Source organism: Protopterus annectens, chromosome 12.part0, assembly GCF_019279795.1.
Source record: "Protopterus annectens isolate FY-2018-M chromosome 12.part0, PAN1.0, whole genome shotgun sequence".
Classification (NCBI taxonomy): domain Eukaryota; kingdom Metazoa; phylum Chordata; order Ceratodontiformes; family Protopteridae; genus Protopterus; species Protopterus annectens.
Genome location: NC_056746.1, coordinates 1,199,732,892 through 1,199,757,891, shown reverse-complemented (window position 1 = coordinate 1,199,757,891; position 25,000 = coordinate 1,199,732,892).

Sequence of the window (25,000 nt, the reverse complement as noted above, 5' to 3'; positions counted from 1 at the left end):
CAAGTACTTCACTGGGAATTCTGATGGGCTGTCTGAATCCCTTACAGTGGATCGGAACTCCTCCTCATCTCAGTGCATGGTGGTTTGGCAGGCCCATCTCCAGCAGCCATTTATCCCCGTGCTCTTTTCTTTCATTTGGTGTTGATTTCAGTGGCCCAGTATCTGATAGATGGGTAGTCACAGCCATGGTCACCTACAGCACTGACATCTTCAACCACCTGCTACCAGATATGGTCATGGAAGGGCTTGTCATATTGGACCTCCAGTAAGAGATATGAACCATGACATGGCATGGCATCCAGATCAAGGATGTCATAGTACCACTGTACTCAGCCCTCATCAGACCAGTACAATGCACCCTTTGGCATGCATCCGACCAGACACCCGCAACAGCTGAAGTGTCCTCAGAGGTTTCTCAACAGAAAAATACAGGGTTAACCAACATGTCATATGTGGACCGAATAAAAGCCCTATCACTGTATTCAGTTTCCTACTGATTATTGATTGGAGATCTGTCCCTGACCTACAAGGCAGTCTGTGACCCACCCAGCCCTGATGGAAATGTTGAATATTTGCAATAACTGCACAAGAGTTGCCAGTGGTGTCCATTTCCCTTATGGACAGAGGCAGTCTGCAAAAATAGTCAGGACCTTGCTTGCTGACCCTTGCTATCTTTCCCCTAAGGACAGCAAATTAGGTAAAATCTGGGTAAAACCGGGTAGGCTTTTAAGGGCTGTTGAGTCATTAGTCTAGTAATCTTCTATGAACATATAAATCTAAGAACAAAGTGCTTGCACTATCACCTTTTTTTCAGCAGTTGAAAATGTAGGATTACATGGCCCATGTTTCTTTGGAGCCATATCCCTTTATGGGATGAAAAAGAAAAAAATATATAAATGTGTGTGTGTGTGTGTGTGTGTGTGTGTGTGTGTGTGTGTGTGTGTGTGTGTGTGTGCGTGTGTGTGTATAAATATATATATATATATATATATATATATATATATATATATATATATATATATATATATATATAAATATATATGTTTCAGTAAAACAAGCAAGCTGACTGGCAAGAAAACAAATATGAATGTATGCAGGCATCATCTATGGAAATAAATGTAATACTCTATAGGAATATAGGGTCTACTTTAGATCGCCGAAAGCTTAAAATCTCGAGCGTTCACATGAGCGAAAATGTAGATATTCGATATGCATTTTTTTGGATTGCAGTACAGTGGAGATCGGGATATTTGCCCTTTCATCATTGTAGTATGATCTCGGAGTTGGAATATATATTTAGCGGGGGGTGTGGGGGGCTGTGCATTTACGAGTACCTGCATATTCGCTCATGTGAGCACTCAGGATTTTAAGTTTTCGGCTATATAATATAGACCCAGAATATACACATGCAAATACATAACTAGAAAGCAGCCCCCTCTCCCATAAAAAGAAGAAGAAAAAAAAAACAATGAAAACCCACTAAGGATGTAATAAGTTGTAAGTTCAGAATTGATGCAATTAATCAATGTGTAGGAAATTTAAAATGTTATAATTCTGGATAATCTTTCTTGATGTCAGAGACACATAGCCTTTACATAGCTGTCCTAAAAGGTAACCTTGACATTGTAACATTTACTTTTACAGTTATAAACAAACATCTTGTGTGGTACTTGCAATTCATGCAGTGTCCTCTAGCATGAGATCTTAATTAGATAGTGGATTCAAACCATATGTTTCAACCTCTTAGAACAAGAAATCTGGACAAAGCCATAAATAATGGGGGACAAAGGATCAAAATAGGGACATTTTTAAATATTGCTTATACAAACTTAGACAGTTGATAGAATAACAGGTTTTGCATTAGCATACATTTTCTGAAAAGCATGAAGCCTGAATCTCTGATGTCTGTCATTATATTCTGACTTTAATCCTTAATGATTTTCCAACAATTTGCTAGAAAACCTAAATTTTATGAGAAGCAGACCAAAAATATGAGGCAAAAATCTGGACATTCTGTGAAAATCTTTACAGCTGAGAGGTTTGATACAAACCCAAGCATTACTCTAACTCACTGTATGTATATGTGAATTTACATGTAGGTAAAGAATGGTGTCACCCACATATCTGATGTGTACAAGTATAACAGGAAGGATCATGGTCAAGTGGGCCCTAGACAGGGTAATGGATTGGGCCACTCCCCATACAGAACCACCCCCACACCCCTCAGCCATTCTTGTCTCCCATTACTTGGCTGTTTCAGTTATTATAAACACTGTTCAAACCTCTTAGTGGGCATACTGTTTTCTGCTTTACGTCTACACTGATTAGAGATATTTGAATTTAATTTAAAACTTTTATTTCAAATTTTATAGCACAGTGATAGACATTTGCTAAACAAAGTAATATAGTCTTGCAATGAAAATAGACAGCATTAAAACTTCTCTACCCTTGAAATTCACATTCATTGAAATGGCATTGAAACCCACATTCAAGGAAAATGCTTCTGGCCAGTTGTAGATTATGTTTACCTTTGGGCTGTTTTCAAATCATAGGCCCCTTCCACCCATTTTTAGGACCATGTAAACATGCAAGAGTTATTTAATTCATCTTCCTAATTGTATTAAATCATATCTCTTGTATGATACAGCACCACTTGTTAGTGAGTTTTTTAAGTTTATAGCTTTGAGCATCTTTTCCAGTAAGCAATGAAACAACACATATGAACCAATAATGACAAAAATGTCCAGTTCAGAACATTTTTTTCTCAACATTTTTTTTTATTTTTCAAATGTATTTGAATGAATTCCATAGTATTTATACATAACATCTTAAATAACTATGTACACTATTTACATTAGCCTGACACTATAACAGATCTTAATGTATACAGTTGCTTTATAAGTATGTCCACTCCATTATCAGAGTGTCTGATCAATTATTGTAGAGTGTCAATCAATGATAAGACTTTTCCCTAAGGGTTGTTGATAAATGGCTTTGGATAAATTCTCAGTTCTTTAATTTTAATTTCCAATAATGCTGTTGTTTTCAGTAGGCTGTAGAAGTCTTGTGTTTTGGTGTTGGGAAATTGTGTTTGCATTCCTTCTTCTTGCTATACACTTCCTTGAAATTGCAAGTATAGTCCATACTAGATGCATGTTTGACCTATTCAAATGAGGACCTTCGCTCACATTTAATAATACAAGAGTTTTAATTACATAAAATGATTCATTAAATAAAGCTTGTAGAAAGTTATTAATACCATTCCAAAATGGCTTAATTTTAACACAATCAAAGAAAATGTGGTTCCAATCTGCATTGTGTACTTGCTCACATCTCCAACATATTCCTTTTATGGAATAACTACTTCTACTGATTCTGTCTGGGGTTAAGAATGCTCTGTGCAAGCATTTCCAATTAAAAACTTTCCAGTATTGTGTAAAAGATGTATATTTTATCGATAATAAGATATTTGTCTTAATATCTTCAGTTAACTGTATTGACTGTCCTTTTGTTATATATTTCCAATATGAGGTTTTGGGTATTGTTTTATAGTTTATCAATATTTTGTAAAATTTTGAAATACAGTTTCCAATGTCAAAGTCATTATATATGATTTCATATATGTAGTTCATAAATTTAGATATTTCTTTAAACAAAGAATTGTTAATTATTCTACTTAAATCTTGTGAATATGACAGAATACTCTGTAAAGTTAGCCAGTCCTATTGTGGAATTCTGAATGTTGTTTCTATTACTTGCATATCTAAAACTTTTAGTCTTTTGATACATTGGAGCCAACAAACAAATAATTTCTGTTCCCAGGAATTAATAATTTCTCTGTATATTTTATGTGGAAAGTTCTTTTTTGACTATAAATGGTGTTAAAAGATCAAACCAGATTTTTAAATCTATATTTGCATTAATAATTTTCCTAAATGAGTCAATGTAATAATTAGTCATACAAGTTTTAGTGGGGTTAGTTATGTTATATTGCATACTAATACATATGTGCCATGGCAAATTGTTTTATCTGTTATTTGAAAATTGTTTTGTAAATCAAATTCATTTATTGACATTACAGTTAGTAATTCTTTCTAATTTTCAGAGTAATTTTGACTTATCCAATCTGAGATTATTTTAGATATTGATGCTTTTATATATGTTTTTTTTATATCAGGAAAGTTTAATCCTCCCTGTTTCCATGGTCTGATATAATGTATTAAAGCTATTCTGTTTCTTTTAGGAAATCATAAAAATGTTATTAGGCATGAATTTATTTCTTTAAGTATATTCCTTTCTGGTAACAGTTGCATTGCCAAGGCTATATATAGGATCTTGAGCAGGAAAACAATTTTTAGTAACTGTAGTCTATTCAAATGTTAATATTATTTTGTTCCATTTTTCCACAGTTATTTTAATTGTACTGATGATATTATTGTAGTTTTTGAGACTAATTCTTTATTATCCTTGAAAGTTCAACTAGAAAAGAAAAAGCAACAAATGCACTGTGTGCAAAATTCTGTCTCTGTGTCTTGGGAATTCACCTCTATTCAATGCTCATAACAGTCCACAGCACCTTCTATGAAACCAAGTAGAAGTGAACAAAAGTTTATTGTAATGCCAACAAACAAAGAATGGTTATTATTATCCTTGCATAACTCAATTCCTAGATATTTTAAGGTAGATTCTTGTTTCCCTATGATGTGATCCCCCTTAGTCTACAGTCTTTCTTTTTTTATTTAAAAATAAAAATTTTGATTTTGATTTATTGAAATGGAGTCCTGAAGTCATGTGAAATTTGTCAGTTAATATATCTAATTCTTCTAATGTCTCTTTTGCATTAGATAATGTTAGTAATATGTCATCAGCCAATAGCATTACTTTAGAATTGCATTGTTCATAAACAGCTATTACTTTGATTTTTATATTGTTATGAATTGAATCTGATAATATTTCAATAGCCAGAGCAAATAGAATTGGTGACACGGGACATCCTTGTTTAGTGCCTTTTGTTATACATATAGATTCAGAGGTAAAAGGACCTAATTTGACATATGCTAAATTATTTGTATATATATTCTTTAGGAGATGAACAATGGATGCAGGAAATTCAATAGCATTAGGATTTTTAATAAATAGTCCCAGTTTAGGGAATCAAAGGCTTTCTCTATATCTAAGCCAATTATGAGTGTTTCTTTATTTTCTTTATTAACATAATCTATAAGAGAAATTATCCTTTTAATATTGTAATGTGTGTGTCTATGATATATAAAACCAGTTTGATCATTATTTATTGTTTTGGATAGTGGTATTTTCATTCTGTTAGTTAATATTGTCATAAATATCTTATAGTCATTATTTAATAATGATATATGTCTATATGAGGTACAGAGGTTTGGGGATTTGTTTTCCTTTAGGATTGGTGTGATTAAGGAATATCTCCAAGAGGGTGGTATTAAAGCTTGTGACTGAAGTTCTAATAGAGTTTTATGGAAGAGGGATAGGGGTCTATATTAAAATCTTGAAGTCTGACAATATCGAATACGATATTGTCTACACGAAAATACGACACTACATCAAACGTTTAAACAGAAAATCTCTGTAGGGAGAGATTTCCGCTTACTTCAATGTAGTGCATTCTCTGAGTTGGTATATTTAAGTAGGGGATGTGGGGGGGTGCAAGGGGGCTTGCTCCCCTGCCTACACACTATTTATTTATTTTTATAATTTAGTTTTTTTTTTGGTTTATGATGGTTTAACACTTGGATAATTAAAGTTCAATCTTTAGTGATTCGAAGTTTTAAACCTTCAAGATCATAATATAGACCCAATGAATAGTATATTTGAAGGAAAAAAATGAATATATTTCCATAATTATGCCATCTATACAGGGAGCTTTATTATTTTTACCCTCTTTCATTGTATCTGTAATTTCTTTGCAGGATATGGGTGTTTGCAGATCTAGTTTTAATTTTTCTGTTTTTTTTTTTTATATTAGAAAATTTTACATCTAGATTTAATTGATTGATATGTATATTTTCTTTTTGGAAATGTTCTGCATAGTGATTTCTATAAGCATCAAGAATATCACCTATATCCAAAACATTTTTCCCTTTCTTTTCATGGAAGATACTTTTAATGTTATTAGCTTTAAATTGTATTTTGATTCTTGTGGATAAATTATGTAGATATTTGGTAGAAGTAGCCAAGGTATTCATTTTTAGTTTTGCTAAAGCTAAACTAGTTTTATGTGTTATAATTTTGTTGTATTTATTGTTTAATACTTCTACTTTCTTTTTCATCTCCAAATGATTTTGATATTTTCAGCTTTTACTGACAAACGTTTGGATTGTAGATATAATAATTCAAAATCCCATTCTCTGATTTTTTTATATCAAGTTAGGGTTTTACCATATATGTACGCTTTTAATGAGTCCCATATCATTATTTTATTTATCTCTGTGGTGTAATTAATATCTAAGAAGAACTGTAATTCAGATAATAACCGGGTTTGAACTCTTTAATTTTAGTTATATATGCTGGAATTCTGGAGTTAAAGATTAATGGTTTGTATCCATTTTTAAGTTTTTTAGTATGAATTGTGGTCTGAAAAGGGGCAGGGAGTGATTGAGAAAAGTCATGGGCAGCAAATATTTTATCTATTCTAGTTTGGGTACCAAATCTGTGATCTTGATGAGAAATCAACAAAGATTTATCTTCTTTAAATCTGAAAGTATCTGCAAGATGAAATAATTCTACCCACTGGTTTAAAGCTTTGGATACAGAAGATGTACACAGCGGCCTTTTATTTGTAGTTTCAGAAATATCAAATATACAGTTAAAATCTCCTCCTAATATTAAGTTGTCTTTATAATTATTGGAAATGAAATCCAAATGTTTTTTTAACAGTTCCTGTTCCAGTGCCTAGGAACCAGTATAGATTGGCTTGGGTCCATATTCTGCTATTATATTTAAGTATTACTGATGCCATAAAGCCTTCTTTATCTTCATACTTATAAATGATTTCTGGATTAATCCTATTTGTTTTCCATAAAATTGTTACATCTTTTGTCTTTGTCTTATAAGTGGATTACACCAATACCATATATTCCTTAGGATTCCGTTTGTAATTGTCATTTGTTTTGAAATGAGTTTCTTGAATAACGACAAATTGTGCTTTGTTCAGTTTTAAATATTTCAGTAGATTTGATCTCTTGCTAGGATTGTTTAAGCCGTTAGTTGTTGTATCTTTCGGCGTTTCCCGGTTAGGGGTCGCCACAGTGGAACTCCGGTCCGCTAATGATTAGCAGTAGATTTTTACGTACCGAGTTTCCAGTCCTGAAGCACAACCTTCAATGAAGGTACACCCATTCATGCATGTCTCCACACAGAAGATGCTTTAGCTGAGAATCGAACAGGACAACGTCTTACTGTGAGGTGACAATGCTACCGTAGCACCAGCATTAGTATTTAAAGATAATAAAGTTAAATCCATCTTAGGTTATTTAGACTATGTATTTTTTGTTTTATTGTGACTATTAAACATTTTCCTCTGAAAGAAAGGAAATTATCATTTTTATACTTTGAGTGTTTACCGATAAAGTAATGTTTTGGTCAGGCATACTAAAAATGTTTTTGTGAAATAACAAATTTAAATTAATAAATGTTAACCAAACTAAGATCTGCACTAGCCATGGACTGAAAATCATTCCTAATCTGATGGATAAACCTAAATTCATCAGATTATCACTTATACCTTGACAATCCAGAACATCTGAGCTCTACAAATTGAATTATCATATGGAGAATATTTGTAATTGGAATAAGCAATGCTTATATTATTTTGAACAGATATAGTACTATTGTAGATTAGACAGAATTCTAATACAATATAAATGTCTACTTATTGTATAAGCAATTAATATTTACATGAAAGATAGAATGGAAACAATTCAATCATAGTAAAGTAGAATGTATCATATATAAAACCTCAGTAAAAGATTATAGCACACAATTATTTAACATATTCACCCTTATTGATGAAGTCTTTCAAAACGTATTACTTATTATAAATAGATGGTAATAATATTTATACCTTATGTTTATAATACAATGTATTTTACTGGATATATCAGAAGTTATAATTCATTGTTTGCCAGAATTTAAGTAATCACTTTGTTGCTAACTTACTTAAAGCATCAAGTTTGCTTTATGTGAACATTGATGAGAGTGCATTTTAATTATCAGTGCATCCCCCCCCCCATTTCCTACACATAAGGATTTTCATATATGTCATTTCTTATTATAAAATGAGTGAAATTTTAGGTTAAAAACAACAAATTCACTTATTGTGATTAATGATTACAAGTTCCCTTTCCATATTTATAAACTGCCATTTTATGGCATATACTGAATGTTTTTAGATTTAAATGGCAACATTCTATTTTGTATAATCAGCAAAGGTTAAATTGAGTGATTATTGTCAATTTAATACTATTTGTTCAGAATGTGATTGTTACATTCTATGACATTCCTAGTTTAGGCTTCTATTGTTTCCCTTGAACAACTTTGTCAGTTTGATGTCATGTATAAAACATTAGTTACCTTGGTAACAGCTTAAGTATTATGTAGGGTCAAGATGGGTTACAAAACCACAATTCAAGTTAAAGCAATTATATGACTTGTTATGCACATTTACTTATATGAGAAAATCATCATGCTTCCCCTTCATGTTCAATACAGTGTACGTCATTTATGACAAGTTAAAACAGTCGTGTTATTATACACAAGTCCATGTTATTAAACTGAGTGTCTATTGTCAATTTAATACTATTTGTTCAGAATATGATTGTTGCATTCTGTGACATTTCAAGTTCAGGCTTCTATTGTTTATCTTGAACAACATTGTCAGTTTGATGTCATGTATAAAGATTAGTTACCTTGGTAACCGCTTAAGTATTATATATGGTCAAGATGGGTTACAAAAACTACAATTCAAGTTAATGGAATTACATGACTTGTTATACATATTTATTTATATAAGACAATCATCATGCTTCCCCTTGATGTTCAATGTAGTGTATGTCATTTATGACAAGTTAAGACAGTAGTGTTTTTATACACAAGCCCATGTTATTAAATCCTGTCTTTAATATCTAAATTCAGCAGACTGCTTCATCTTATATGACAATTATATATTTTCTGTCTAGATTTACTAAAATCATACATTACACAAATACTGTGTGTGTTTTTTTTTTTTTGGTTGTTGCTTAGTTATTTGAGAAACCACAAGCTGTAATGCTTAATCTGATATTGTTAATCCTTGTTTATTCCTTATGTATGGGTATCGGTTCTGAGCTCGGAACTGAGCCGGCCATTTTCCAAGCTCATGTCAGCTTCAAGCTCTCGAGCTAAACTCTTACCCACAATTCCCCCTCTCCCTGTTACCTCAGATTTCATTTGCCGCATTGCCATCCGGTCGTGTCAAGCTACTTCTCTTGAGCTAAGTACAATCATTTGTTGTTTAATTGCTTTACAAATTACTTTTCTGTCAAAAAGTTGATATTTTATTGTCTCTTGCCCTATCGCATCTAGCGTTTATAATTTCCTCAGCTTTTTTCTCTCCTTTACTTCCTCCTTTTACCACAGGGTAATTTCTCCTTACCATCGTTGGTAATCCCTTTCCTTTCTTTTTCATAACTTCGGGTACTCTCTTGTACCATTGTTAGTATTTTTCTGTTTGTTAATATGGCAGATAAAAAGGGTAGTCCGGGGTTTAAGCGGTGTTCTGATTGTGGACACAAACTGCCTACTTCTGATGCACACTCTTTATGTGCTTATTGTTTGGGAGCTTCCCATTTATCTGTTGAACCACCTTGTACTATATGTGAAAACTTTTCTAATAGAACTTTGTTAGAAAGGAAAAATAAGCTAATACTGAAGGGACTTCTAAAATCTCCCTTTTCAGAGGCTATTTCTGGGTCACAGGTCTCAACCCCTCCTAAAGCCCATAAGAAAATGGATGTATATACTAAGGCTAAAATCCTTGCCTTAGTCCCCAGCTGGGGACTCTCACCAACCAAAATCTAAAAAGGCTAAAATTTTGGCTCCAGTGCTCTCTCAGTCAGCCCCAGTGCTTTGGTGCCTAGACCTCCGGCACCGAGGCCTTCAGCTCCATTAGTGATTTCAGCTCCGTCCTATCCTGCAGCCTTCTTCATATCGGCACCGAGGGGCTCCTCGGTTCAGACCATTACCACTGTATCAGCACCGACCATTCTGTCAGCTCAGACCTTAACCGCATCGGCTCCGAGATCTTCCTCGAAACTGAGGCCTTTATTACTGATTCCAGTTTTGTCGGTTCCAGTTTCAGAACCGACAACCACTTTGGCACCGATCCCTGTGTCGGTGCAGACAATGACATCGGCACCGATGACTTCCTCTGTGCAGACTATATTAGTCCAGTCTTTCTCTGCACCATTGTCCTGGGTGCAATCAGATGAGATAGGCACCGAGTCTGCCTCCTTTGTGGACAGGCCTGTTTCTCGCTCAGGCTCTGTGAGGTCCACTAGAAGTCTTTCTGAACATGATGTGTTGTGTCTTGTGGACCAGGCTTTCTTGGCCAGAGGTGGTATTCCACCCCCCAGGAACTATCCTTCCTTGGGAGGTGATCACCTTTCCCCAAAGACACCTTCTTATTCTCTTCCTTCATTGCCTTTGAAGTCCATGGATATAGTACAGTCTTCCCCTTCTTCGGTTCCCTTTATGGATTTCACTAAGGAACCACAGTTGCCTTCATGGCAGGAAAGTTTTGCTATGGCCCAGGATGTCAGCATAGCTTGCTGCTCCACAGCCATCAAGGGACTCCAAGTCGGCAGGCTGAGCCACTTAGGGGAGGAGTGCCCCCTGTCCTTGACATACACTCCTCTCTGGGTGGACCAGCCTTCCAACTGATGGAGAAGGCTTTTGTCACTGCTGGGGATACTGAACTGTCTATACCTCTGCCCTCCTCTGGTACACTGGTCTCACAAGTCACACCTAGCGGACACAAGGTGCAAGGGCATCAGGACATATTCCCTCAGGAATCCCCTTTTCCATTGTCTTCCCCAGCTTCTCCCACTGAGGAGGTCCACCTGAAAAGTTTGTGTAAGAGGAAGCACATGGACTCCACAGAGGAGTCTCTCACTGAAGACACAGATTTTGATGAGGGGGAAGGTTCCCCTCGGTCACCCTCTGAGGTATCCGTTGGTGTTATCCTTGAAATCCTGAAACAGAGAGGTGACTGGCAGTCCTCTAATCCAACCCCTGATGAATCTGTGTTCCTGCTGGCTTTTCAAGCCCGGCCCCCTACCTCCTGCGTTACTCCACCTGCCGATGAACTTGTCAAGTTCATCATGCAGCGTGCTTGGAATGCTCCTGATACTGTTGAAGCTATTCCCCAGAGGCCAGATAAGATCTTGTCCCCTCCTGCTTCAGATCCCCATTGGTCCAAAGGTCTTCCTGTAGATGCTTCGGTGGTGGCGGCCACAACAAAAAAGGATCTGGCAGAAGAAGAAAGCCAGACTGTCCATCCACCTAACAGAGAGTCCCGGGCCCTGGACAGAATAGGGAAGTGCACTTTTGCTTCAGCGACCTTTGCTATCAGGTCCCTGAATTATATGGCACATTTTACCAGGCTTTAAAGGGATCTGGTTTTTGAGCTCTCTGAAACGTTGGCTGGTGCAGTGTCTGATGAGATCCGTGACAAAGTGGCCTCTCAGCTGGCCACCATTGAGTCTATATCTAACTCCTCTATGCGATTGATATCTCACACATCAGAAGGAGCAGCTAGAGTGGCGGGTTCAGCTGCGGTCTTGAGATGACATGCCTGGATGCGCTTGTGCAACTTTGCAGAACCTTTTAACTCTTCCTTTCTTAATGCCCCATTGAGCCCTCCTCGTTGTTTGGGCCCAAAGTTAAAAGCACACTGACCAGATCTGAACAGGACGGTAAGACCCTTTCTGCCATAGGTGTCCGTTATTCTTCCCTTCAACGTGTTTTCTCCCGAAACCAAAAGAGTGGAAAGATATGGTTCAAAAAATCTCAGGGTCCTTTCCGTGGCACAGAGGCTGAGTTCTCCCTCAGAGGCAGAGGGGGAAACTCACAGGGAAGACGCTCCTTTTGGGTCAGAGGGGGACCGCGTAACCAGGGTTCCAGGGATTCTTTCCCTGGTCAATCCTACCAGCGCTCCTGGAGATTGGCCCAACTCCTTTCCTCTGGAGGTGGTTGGGGGACGTTTCTCCTTGTACCCTTCTGCCTGGCTAACCATTACCACCGATTCTTGGGTACAAAGGATCATAACCAGAGGTTATCATATCCACTTCGATCTTTGTCCCATCCCTTCAAACAATCTTCCCCACGTTCCACCCAGTCAAAGGGAAGAAGCAGTACTAGAGATAGAAAAGCTGCTAAGAAAAAGAGTCATCCAAATAGTCCCTCCAGACCAGATAGGATCCGGATTCTACTCAAGACTATTTTTGGTGCCAAAGAAAACCAGGGACTGGAGACCAGTTTTGGATCTCAGTGTTTTGAACAAGTTTGTGAGAGTACAAAAATTCCAGATGGTCACTATACAGTCTATCCTCAAGCATTTGGAAAAAGACAATTGGATGTGCTCTATAGATCTTCAAAATGCGTACTACCACATAAAGGTGGACAGGCCATCAAGAAGATTTCTGCGCTACCATGCAGGAGCTAGTCACTATCAGTTCAGAGTACTGCCCTTCAGACTCTCTACAGCCCCCAGAGTGCTCACAAAGTGCATGGCAGTCATCACAGCTCACTTGTGACTTCAAGGATTCCAGGTGTTTCCGCACCTAGATGACTGGCTCATTTCCGTTCCCACCAGACATCTACTGGAAAAAGCCTTGGCATACTCTCTCCTCACTGCTCAAAGGCTAGGCATAACCATAAACTGGCAGAAATCCAATCTCACCCCATCTCAGTCGACAGAATTCATAGGGGTTATCTTGGACACAAAAAACTGCAGAGCTGCTATTCCAGAGGAAAGAATTTTAAGGATAAAGCAACAACTAATTCCATTCCTTTCAAAGGAAAAATCCACAGCTCACTCTGTTCTACAGCTGTTGAGTTCTGTGGCAGCCTCCATCACCATTGTTCCCCTAGCCAGGTTTCACATGAGGTTTCTACAATGGCTACTGCTGACCCAATGGTATCCTTCTCAGCATCCTCTTTCAGCCATGATTCCAGTAACCCACAGATGCAAACAGGATTTAAATTGGTGGATGACACACAATCCCTCTCAATGGTCTCCCCCTTTTTCCCCCCAGCAACCCAAGGCCACAGTGACTACGGACGCCTCCCTGATGGGGTGGTGGGAGCTTATGTCAGGGACAGACAGTCCAAGGCATCTGGTCCCAACCGGAGGCCCATCTGCATATAAATGTTCTAGAGCTGAGGGTGGTGCTTCTGGCATTGCAAGCATTCCATCCCCTGCTGCCATCTGGGACAATTGCGATTCAATCAGAAAAACATGGTGGTAGTCTGGTACATCAACAATCAAGGTGAAACCAAATCTTACCCCCTTTGTTGAGAGGCCATGAGGATATGGCAATGGGCGATGGCTACCAACCATTTTCTTCTAGCAATGCACATTCCCGGGAGTTCCAACATGATAGCAGACAGACTCAGCAGGTGCATTCTGCAACCCCATGAGTGGTCCCTGAATCTCTTGATAGTGGTGGAAATCTTCCATCACTGGGGCCGTCCTTGCTGCGACCTCTTTGCATCCCCGGCCAACTACAAATGCAGCAACTACTTCGCCCTGATTCCCCCTCCTGGACAGTCACCCATGGATGCTCTAGTCCACAATTGACCCTTGGGTCTTCTCTAAGCATTTCCGCCCTTTCCTCTCATTCCCCAGTTTCTGAAGAAAGCCCGGCAGTTAAAGAGCAAGATAATCCTCATAGCACCATATTGGCCACGACAGATTTGGTTCCCATTCCTTTGGCCTCACCTACTAGATCGACCATGGATCCTCCATCCAATCCCGGAGTTGATCTGACACCCACAGAACCTGATTTATCCCAACCTGAACAGCCTGAAGCTAACGACTTGGCTACTCCAATTCCCTAGATTGCCAGGCAGAATGATCTTTCTTTACCAGTACATGATATTCTCATTGATTCTCATAAGTCCTCCACTAGAATTACTTATCTGAGCAAGTGGAAAAGATTTACCTGTTGGCTGAAAGATAAACAAGTAGACCCCTTTTCAGCACTACTGCCGATTATACTAGACTATCTGGCCAATCTGTTTCAATCGGGGCTATCGGCCTCTACCATTAGAGTTCATTTGGCTGCAATTTCTAATTTTCATGAGGGTGTCCAAGATTCCTCTCTTATGTCCCATAAATTGTGCAAGACCTTCATAAAAGGTGTGAATCATCTGAAGCCACCGTTTAGAGAACCTATTCAACCATGGGATTTATCATTAGTTCTACAAGCTCTGACAATGACACCTTTTAAAAAAGCCTCTTCTTGCGACCTCAAGTATTTGTCATGGAAAACCTTGTTTTTGGTTGATATTACTTCTGCCAGATGTATTTTTGAACTTCAAGCTTTATATGTATCAAGAGTCCATACTTGATTTTTCATAGAGATAGAGTGTCCCTGAGAACTAATCCGTCATTTCTGCCTAAAGTGATCTTTGAAATGTCCATTAATCAAGCCATTGAATTGCCAGTTTTCTTTCCCAACCATTCAAACAGAGGAGAGTATTGCCTACATACCCTTGATATACACAGGCAAATCCATTTTTACCTAAACAGGACTAAACCCTTTCGTAAATATGACCAGTTATTTTTGGCCTTTTCTGGACCTAGATTAGGATCGGCTGTTGCTAAGGTCACATTAGCTAGATGGTTGAAGGACTGTGTGACCTTTATTTACAAATAACGTTATATCTTGTTGCCCACTACCATGAAAGCTCATTCAACAAGGTCGGTGGCAACTTCTGCTGCCTTCCATGCCAGAGCTTCTTTACATGACATCTGTGCAGCTGCAACTTGGGCTATGCCTCATACCTTCATCAATCATTACAAATTGGAGTTGGCCTCCAGGGGAAGAGCATCTTTCGGTTCTCTGGTGCTCAGGAATGTCCTTCCAAGAGAGCCTCCCAGGAATAGAGGTAGCTGGGGACTCTGTCCCATACGTAAGGAATGAACGAGGATTAACAATATCAGATAAAGAAGTTATGTCTTACCATAATGTTCCATCTGTATTGTTGATCCTCGTTCAGTCATTACGACCCTCCCTCCTTCCCCCTCCTGTGGTTTCTAGTAGATCTCACCATCCAGTTCTCTTAGGTTATTTGACCAGAGGTAGCCTCTACCTTCTTTAACTTGCAAACTCAATCTGAGTTAACAGGGAGAGGGGAACTGTGGGTAAGAGTTTAGTTCGAGAGTTTGAAGCTGATGCGAGCTTGGAAAATGGCCAGCTCGGTTCTGAGCTCAGAACCGATACCCATACGTAATGACTGAATGAGGATCAACAATACAGATGAAACGTTATGGTAAGACATAACTTCTTTTTCTTATTATTAGATCCTTCCAAGCATGTTTATAGAGTCCAATAGACTTTAAATTATGAACCCCTTCTAGTTTCTTATTTGTTCTAAGTATATTTACATCCTTCCATACACACATATCAGTACTTCAAGCATGGGTAACAATGCCCATCCAGTGTTGCCAGAATACCACTCACTAGTTCATCTGGTTTGTTTCCAGGCTGTTCTTAAAATATCCAAACCAATATTTGTCCTGCTCCATTTTACCAGCCTATTCCATGCAGTGGCCACTCTGCCAGTGAACCACTCAACATTCCTTCCATTCCCACAGATATTTCCATGAAGGAAATCTGATGACTCTCTAGCACTTGCTGGCAAGCCCAAACACCCCTAGAATCAACTATCCCCATATGCCCAACACGTCCGAGCAAGCTCATCTCCCAGACCACTGCAAAGGGTACTGCACAAGACCAAGTGCTCTTAGTCTTTCACAATAACTCAGACTTCCACTCTTTAATGATAAGTATTCATTAAGTTCAAGTAGGGGAACAGAAACTTCTATGTTTGTATTATATGTTGCTTTGTTTGGGTTATATATAATGTAAATAGTAACCCATCTTGACCTACCTTTGTTTGTGAAGAATTATTGGACTCTTAGAACATTCTGAATAAATCATTACTCTTTCTCGGTTGTTTAAGGAACCCTCCTTTTTTTAAATAAAAACAGATGACAAGTGATGTACCATATCAGTTGATACTTTGAGAGATGTAGTTGTAAGAATTTTTTTTTTTTTGGGACAGCTATCTTGGAATCAGTTTTTTTGTTTCATCTTTCTAGCATCAGTCCAAGGATTTGTTTGTTTCTTTTATTCTTTTAAGAGTAGAGGCCATCCATTCCATTTCTTCTGGGATAGACACTATGTTGTTGTTTTTGATGAATATAGTAGCTTCTTGTAAGTCATTAAAGGTTCTCATCTCTGGCAAAATGTATTTTTATCTTGGCTGTAAAGGCCAGCTGTGTTTTAATGTTGTTTTGTTTCAACAGTTTTATTTTTCCTTTGTTCTAGTATTCTGGGAAAATTATTTTTGTCAAACCTTATCAGGCTTTGATTGTATTTTAAGGGTGATTTTCTCCAAGCAGATTTTAATATTAGTTCCTTGTCCAGAAATGAAAGGAAGTTTATAACTAAGGATCTAGGTGGAGTATTTGTTGAGTTAGAAGCAGGTTTCCTCAGTGCTCTATGCGCCCTTTCAATTCCAAATGAAAATTCCTCTTTCAAGTCTAAAAATTCAGGAATCCAGGTTAAGAATTAAATACTGTCTTCACCTTCAGTGTTTTCAGGCAGACCAAAGATCATTATGTTGTTTCTCCTTTCCCTGTTTTCTACGTCATCTATTTTGTTAAGCAGCCATGTATTCTGTTTAAGCAGAATTTGTTTTTAAATTCTTCCTCTTTGAGTCTCCCTTCAATGTCATTTAGAGAAGTCTCTATATTTGTTATTTTTCTATGGTGTTGCTGTAATAGTTCCTTAAGAGTATCAGTCTGTTTTTGAGAATTTAATTTGTGGTTTTCTAAGTCATTTTTAAAGCCATCCATTTTCAAAGATAGTTCCTGTAAGATAGATGTCATCAATTACAGTTCTTTTTTCAAAGCAGCATCTGGATGAGAATTCCTTGAGTTGTTCATATTCAGTGAATCAATATATCTCCATGTTACTTGACAGAAAAAAATTTGTATATCTCAACTAAAATTTATATTTATGTAGTTTAGTAGTTTATCTATAAGTGTCTGATGTTTTAAACTTGAAATTAATAACATTTTCCTATATTACTATTCTAGTTCATGGAGCTCTCAAAATTCACTGCTCTCAGTTGGCCATCTAGGCTTCACCCCCACAAGTTCAGAAAATTTCAACCATAAAAGGTCACTCAAACTTCTGTGATTACAATCCTCCAATATCAATCAATTAGTCAATGCACAATCTCTGCAGAAGAAAAAGTCATCTGAATAATTCCACATTAACAAGATTGGTAACTAATCAAGAGGTCACTGCTAGCAAACAACTTTATATTTCAGTGTTTCATCTAGAAATTTAGTGCCTGTTGCCCCTGAAGAAAAAAATGCCTATGTTACATACAAAAATGTTAAGCTGGCAATATTGCAGTGTAGGGAATGGATAGCAAACTGATAACAGGTCCATAGTTACTAGGCATTTCATCCAAAGGAGGACATAATCAGGATTGCAGCACTCCACCCCCCTTAAAGTACACCACAGTATCAGCAATCCATCTACATGCTGTGGGAGTAGAACCCACAGCCTTTTGCATCAAAAGCAAGCATACAACCTGTTGTGGTATTAACAGTGACTTTGAAGTGGGTAACACAATAGTGATACCATTTGCTAAACAAAACAGCTGCACATTGGAATCGGACTTAGCATGAGTAGCAGTAAACTTATCTTCCCTTAAAGCTCACAGTTCCTTTAAAATTTACTTGAACCTCAATTCCTTGAAAATACACCTGAAGCTCAATTCCTTGAAAAAAACACCTGAAACTCAGTTTCTTGAAAAATGCATCTGAAACGCAGTTCATTAAATTCATTCATTCTTTCGAATGCATCTTGGTTGAACTTAGGCTGAAAATGCAAAATATTGAAGCGGCTAGTGAATTCTTTCCCTGGGAAAGATTTCGCTTGGCCGCTTCTGTACTTTGCCATTTTAGGCACTATAGTGCAGTCTCATAGCTGGTATATTTAAGTAGGGGGGTGTAGGGAGTGCAGCCCCCACATCGGGCGATGTGGGGGGGGTGAAGCCCCCCACTTAATGTAATGTTTGAAATTGTTTTTTTTTTTTTTTTTTTTGTTGGAAGAGCGATTTTTTTCCCTTGGAAAAAAAATTGCTGTTCTGACACTTCGACATTGAAAGCTTTCGCTTACATAGGGTCGATTAATCACTGTTCACTTTTTTAAGCATTCGGTGATCTAATATAGATCCAGGTAAACATACCATTATGCAATGTTTTGTGACAAAGAAACAGATCATACCACTCTTTCAAAGGCACATATATGCCTTGCAGCCATAAGATTTGCTGCCATAAGATGAAGAAATGCCTTCAAATACATACTATCTCATATTTGTAGTAAAACATCTCCTGTGGCATGTGCAGTCTAGGCAATATCATGTAGCTTCTACGGTCACATAAGTAGGAGTTTAAAATCTGCAGTGACTGAATAGTGTTAGTGTTTTAGTATACTGCTAGTCATGAACTATATCCAACATAGCTGTAGTGTATACAATTACTGTGGGAGGGGGGTTCTCCATCAGGCCTTCAAATATCTTCTGCCTCATAGCTGTGATAAGACTTTACCTGTGGCACAGTTAGTTAATACACAGTTCATTTGAATGTGGACTTACATTGGTTGCTGTTTAACTTTATCAAAGAACAGCCTAATTTGACTGTACCGACTTCACATATACAATATTGCATCACTTTATTTCTATCCAGTTTTATTTTGAAGAAAGATCTCTCAATGCATTGGGAATTTCATGCCAGTCAAATTGGTGCTCTGTGATTCCTGTAGTGAGAGTGCTCCTGTGTTGTACACAGTTAAAATTGAGATGACCTGTTGATTTTCTCTTAGTATTCTTGATCATCATGGCAGAACATTAGATCATCTACCACACAAATTCATCCAAGTCCCCCAGTCTATCTCACATTCTTTTTATACATCTCCAAAAATCACAAGCAAACACATTGCACCTCTGCTAGAAGAGATTCCCCTAGACACTAATGCTGATCCAGATAACCTTTACATTTGGTTTCTGTACCACTGTAGAATGTTCATAGTCACCATATTAAAACACATCTACAATCTTAGCATCACAACCAACACCATGGCCTCCATCTTGAAATAAGGCCTTGTCAGACCAGTATCAAAAAATCATAAACCCTCCTCAGCCTCCCAATTAATTTCCGTCACTATACTTCCTACCCTTAGTAAAATCCTTGAAAAAATCATTTACAAACAATCTCACCACTAACCATGAAAAATACCACTTACTTTCCTAGATGCAGCATGGCTTTTGGACAGGTAGAAATACCATGATTGCTCTTCTGACACTCACTGATCACATCCTCAGTAACATAGATAAAGGCAACCTCATTGGGGCAGTATTTATTGACCTTGATCAGACCTTTTACCTGGTTCAGCACTCCATGCAATTATTCCACTTACAAGATATTTGTGTTGGCTCTTAATCTACCTAATGTTTCAAAGATTTCCTGACCAAACAAACTTTTCAAAGTTAAACTTGGGTCTTCCTTATCAAATGCAGCCTTAGTCTTTCAAGGGTTCCTCTGGGATCATTTTTCACACCAATACTATTTATCATTTTTATAAATAACCTTCATCTTGGCCTACCTCATCTAGAACTCTTCCTTTATGCCGATGACATGGCTATCTGTAGATTAACCCTTCTCACAAAATCATCCAAAATCAACTTAAACCTGACATTTTACAACTAAACAATTGGCTTTGTCCTAAAAAACCTAATTTTTAAACATAAAAAGCAATTCTACGGCATTTTTCATAAAGAAAAGACAGACTAACATCACCTGACATATTTATATCAAAGACCTAAATGACAATCTAAGTGAATACAACACATCACTTAAATTTGTCTTTTCATTTGAATTGTCCAGTCCTTCAACTTCTAAAACAACATTCAGAAAGTCAGATCCAAAATCAACTACCTCAAATTATGGACCCGAAAGATATCACATTTCCTGTCACAACCTGCCGTAGGAAAAGGTGCCCTGCTTGAACAATTAGAATATGGCCTGCCCTACTCACCACTGCCTTACAAAACACACTTCCACCTTATAATCCCTTTATAATAAAATCTGCAAATTCATCACCAACTCCCCCTGCATGAATGCCCTGTAACACGGATTGGAAAAGGCAAATTGGCTACCGTTTAAGTCAGAGACAGCATTCTTCTTAGCTGCCTTTTCTTAAAACTCCTATGCTAATACACAACATCCCCTTAATATGAGAATAAATACATCCTACCCATACTATAAACTAAGAAACCAATCCGTTAGTAGCCTAGTCTCATAACTCCATCTACTAAGCCTCATTACACAGACCACATTTCTAGTCTCATAACTCCATCTACTAAACCTCATTATATAGACTATATATCCCTACTCTAACTCCATCTACTAAACCTCATTATACAGACCACATCCCTCCTCTCATAACTCCATCTACTAAAGCTCATTACACAGAACCACATCCCTACTTTCATAACTCCATCTACTAAACCTCATTACATAGATGACATCCCTACTCTCATAACTCCATCAACAAAAACTCATTACACAGACCACATCCCTACTCTCATAACTCTGGCTACTAAACCTCATCACACAGACCACATTCCATCTACTAAACCTCATTACACAGACCACATCCCTACTCTCATACTTCTGTCCACCAAACCTCATTACACAGTCCACATTCCTACTCCCATAACTCTGTCTACTAAACCTCATTACACAGACCTCATCCCTACTCTCTTAATTCCATCTATTACACCTCATTACACAGACCACATCCCTACTCTCTTAACTCCATCTATTACACCTTATTACACAGACCACATCCCTACTCTCATAACTCTATCTGCTAAACGTCATAGCAAAGACCTCATCCCTACTTTCATAATTCCATCTACTAAACCTCATTACAAAGACCACATCTCTACTCTCATAACTCCATTTACTAAACCTCATTACATAGACCACATCCCTACACTCATAACTCCATTTGTTAAACCTCATTACACAGACACATCCCTACTCTCATAATCTACTGAACTTCATTACACAGACCTCATCCCTACTCTCATAATTCATCTACTAAATATCATTAAACACACCACATCCATGCTCTCATAACTCCATTTATTAAATGTCACTGCATAAACCACATCCCTACTCTTGTACCACCATCTGCTTAATCTCATTACATGGACCACATCCCTAGTCTCCTAACTCCATTTACTAAACCTCATTACATAGACCACATCCCTACTCTCATAACTCTATCTACTAAACCTCATTACACAGACAACATCCTTATTCTCATCACTTCATCTATTAAACATCATTATACAGATCACATCCCTACTGTCATAACTCCATCTACTAAACCTCATTACACAGACTACATGCCTATTCTCATAACTCCATCTACTAAACCTCATTACACAGACCTCATCCCTACTCTCGTACCTCCATCTGCTAAATCTCATTACACAGGCCACATTCCTACTCTCATAACTTCATCTACTAAATCTCATTACACAGACCACATCTCTATACTCAAAACTCCATCTACTAAACCTCATTACACAGACCACATCCCTACTCTCAAAACTCCATCTACTAAACTTCATTTCACAGACCACATCCCTACTCTCATAACTTCATGTACTAAACCTCATTATATGGACCACATCCATACTCTCAGAACTCCATCTACTAAACCTCAATAACAGACGAGATCCCTACTCTCATACCTGTATCTACTAAACCTCATTACACAGACCACATCTTCTCTGTTATTGCCCATAATCTGTCATGGTCATTGCCAACTGATGTTCCTGAAATTAGAGACTGCTTACAATTCAGACCTCAGTTCAAGCAATACCAAAGTGAACAACGTAAGTGTACATGTCAGAACACAGGCCGTGTCTCCTATCTCCCGTGGTTACACTATTACATTCATCCCAGAAAATCATTGCTGCTTAATTTCCTAACCCCTCCAGCATATAAACTAATTTACACTTGTTCCAAATCTGCCCTATCCATTCTCTATTATAAATATCTAATATTAAATTTTCCTTTTCATTTTGTATTGTAGCTCTTAGTATTCTACAATTTCCTCTCTCTTTGTTGCTAAAATTTCCCTCCATACTTTAATATACAATGGCTGTTCTTTTGGCTGGATCACATTTAACTCACATATAACACCTGTAGTATGGACTGCATATTCCACATCCTTTATCTTTTTATACTGTCTTGCAAATATGCATGTTTATTTTTACATCTGTTTTATATTATGTTATATTACTGTATAATTTAGTCACACCTTTACTCTTACTTTACTGTTGCTGCTATATAGATAACACAGGCTAAAACTGTAAATAGTCAAATTTGATTAGTGTCTACCCCAGTAAACAAAATTATTCTATATATACACACAGATACATGCACACACACACACACACACACACACACGCGCGCACGCGCGCGCACGCACGCACACATGCACACACACACACACACACACACACACACACACACACACACACACACACACACACGCATGCATACATACAGAGAGGTATATAGGGTGAAATGGTTTAAAACAGTGGTTGGTTAAATGGCAGTATTTATTTTAAGATGTCAGTGAGTTGGCATTTGTTGAAGTAAAATAAAAACATATAAATTCAGAAATTTCTTCAACATCTGTGTATAGCTACATACTATATTTCAGAGCATGCTCTTGAATGTTTATGGTAAGGTTATAGAGTTAGTCATTATAATATAGGGACCATGGGTATGCAGGTGGCTTGCTTCCTAGTTAAAAATCTTGCTATGTGTTACAGTTGTTATTTGGGTAGTCCATTATATGTTTTTTATATTTAAGTGGCATTTAGCTGGATACCATAGTATAGGTAATATCATAGGCTGATTTTGAATAGGTTTGTCAGGTGTGTCTTGCTGTTGCTGGAAACTGTTATCCACCTGTGAAAATGCAATAGGGCAAGCCTTTTTGACTGTTGATTGCTACTTATATGATAGGGTGATGTCCAGTAAAACACAGATCTTTGGATAACTGATGTGACATTCCTTTCAAAGGGAAATAAGTTTTGGCAGGTTTGTACTATGCTCAGCTATATTAATGTTTGGAAAACAAAGGTAATCTAGAAAGCTTGAGTCAGGTCTGGGGTACCACCTGTGACTTATTGGGTGATAGGACTAACAAGAAATAGAGTACAAAGGATTAGTCCAGATAAAATCACTTTAACTAGCAGATCTAGGAGGTATCTCTCTCTAACACCCTGCCAGTGGCAGGAATAAAGAGACCTTGTTGAAGTTTCAAGTAGTTTATTTAGTTAAGTAGGCAGCTGGATAAGTGTTCCACACTCTGTTTCTATATTAATGTTTTTGGAGCTAGAGAGAATATCCTTGTTTTTTATAGTGCAGAATGATCCAGGGAGACCTCAGTCATGCTCACATAATACTGCTTCTAGGAGGTCATACTCTTATTTGCTGGGTCTATATCAGTCCATTGAAAAGGCTGAATATCGAATACCAAATGTTCGAACTGTAAAGTTCGAACACTGATTATCACAAAGCCGCGGAACACCAAATTCTTTCCCAGGGAAAGAATTTGGTGGTCCATTTCTGTGGCTTCGCAGTTAACAGGACTGTGGTGGGAAGTTACAGGTCGGGTTCAGGTAAGTGTGAAATTGTGTAGACATTAGGGTTAGGGAACAGGTTAGGTGAGTTAGGGTTAGGGCGCGGGTGAGTTGGGTGTGCGATAGTGAAAGCCTTTAGGGTTAGGGTGGTATAGGTGAGTTAGGGTTAAGATGCAGATCAGGTGAGTACGCGATAGTGATGGACCTTAGGGTTAAGGTTTGGGTTAAGGTAAGTGGATAGGTAGTAGTGTATATACGGTTTACTGTAGGGTTAGATGTAGGATTTTGAGTGTATGTATGTTGATTGATGTTTTTTTTGGTGTGCTTGTGTTGTGTGTGTGTTTCTTGGAAAAGAGTTTTTTTTCCCTGAGAAAAAAATCACTGTTCTAAGACTTCGATGTTTGTTCAGTTCATGGTTTGAAGTTCGAACATATGGTGTTCAAACTTTAGATGTTTCGATGAACTGATATAGACCTTTATTTGTTGACATCACTCAGACAATAATTTTTGAGATATTAGGCATAGGCCTTTCATTATGTCCATCCCAAAATGCCTTCTAAGCTTGCAATATCCCCTATTGACATACTTGTTCACATTGCCCAGCTGTTTTTTTCATGGTTCCAGTCTTAACTAAGGTCTAGGGCCACAAGAGCCACCTGTCTCACCTTCCTTTAATGAGAGGTGAGCAGGCATAAACTCATCATTTTGCCTTTCTTCCCACCAGCTCCTGCAGGTGTCTGGACAGCATAAATGAATGCATATTGGCTGGATCATTGTTAGGACTTCATCTTTCTATGTTAAGGTAACAATTTTGCTCTGCAAGACCTGCAGAATATGTCACATAATATTGAATTAGAAAGTGTTTGCAAATATTGGCATTGTGTGCTATCAGCCCTTGGCATGCTAAACATTTTGCAGAGAACAGTGTTCTGAAATGGTGCTTGCT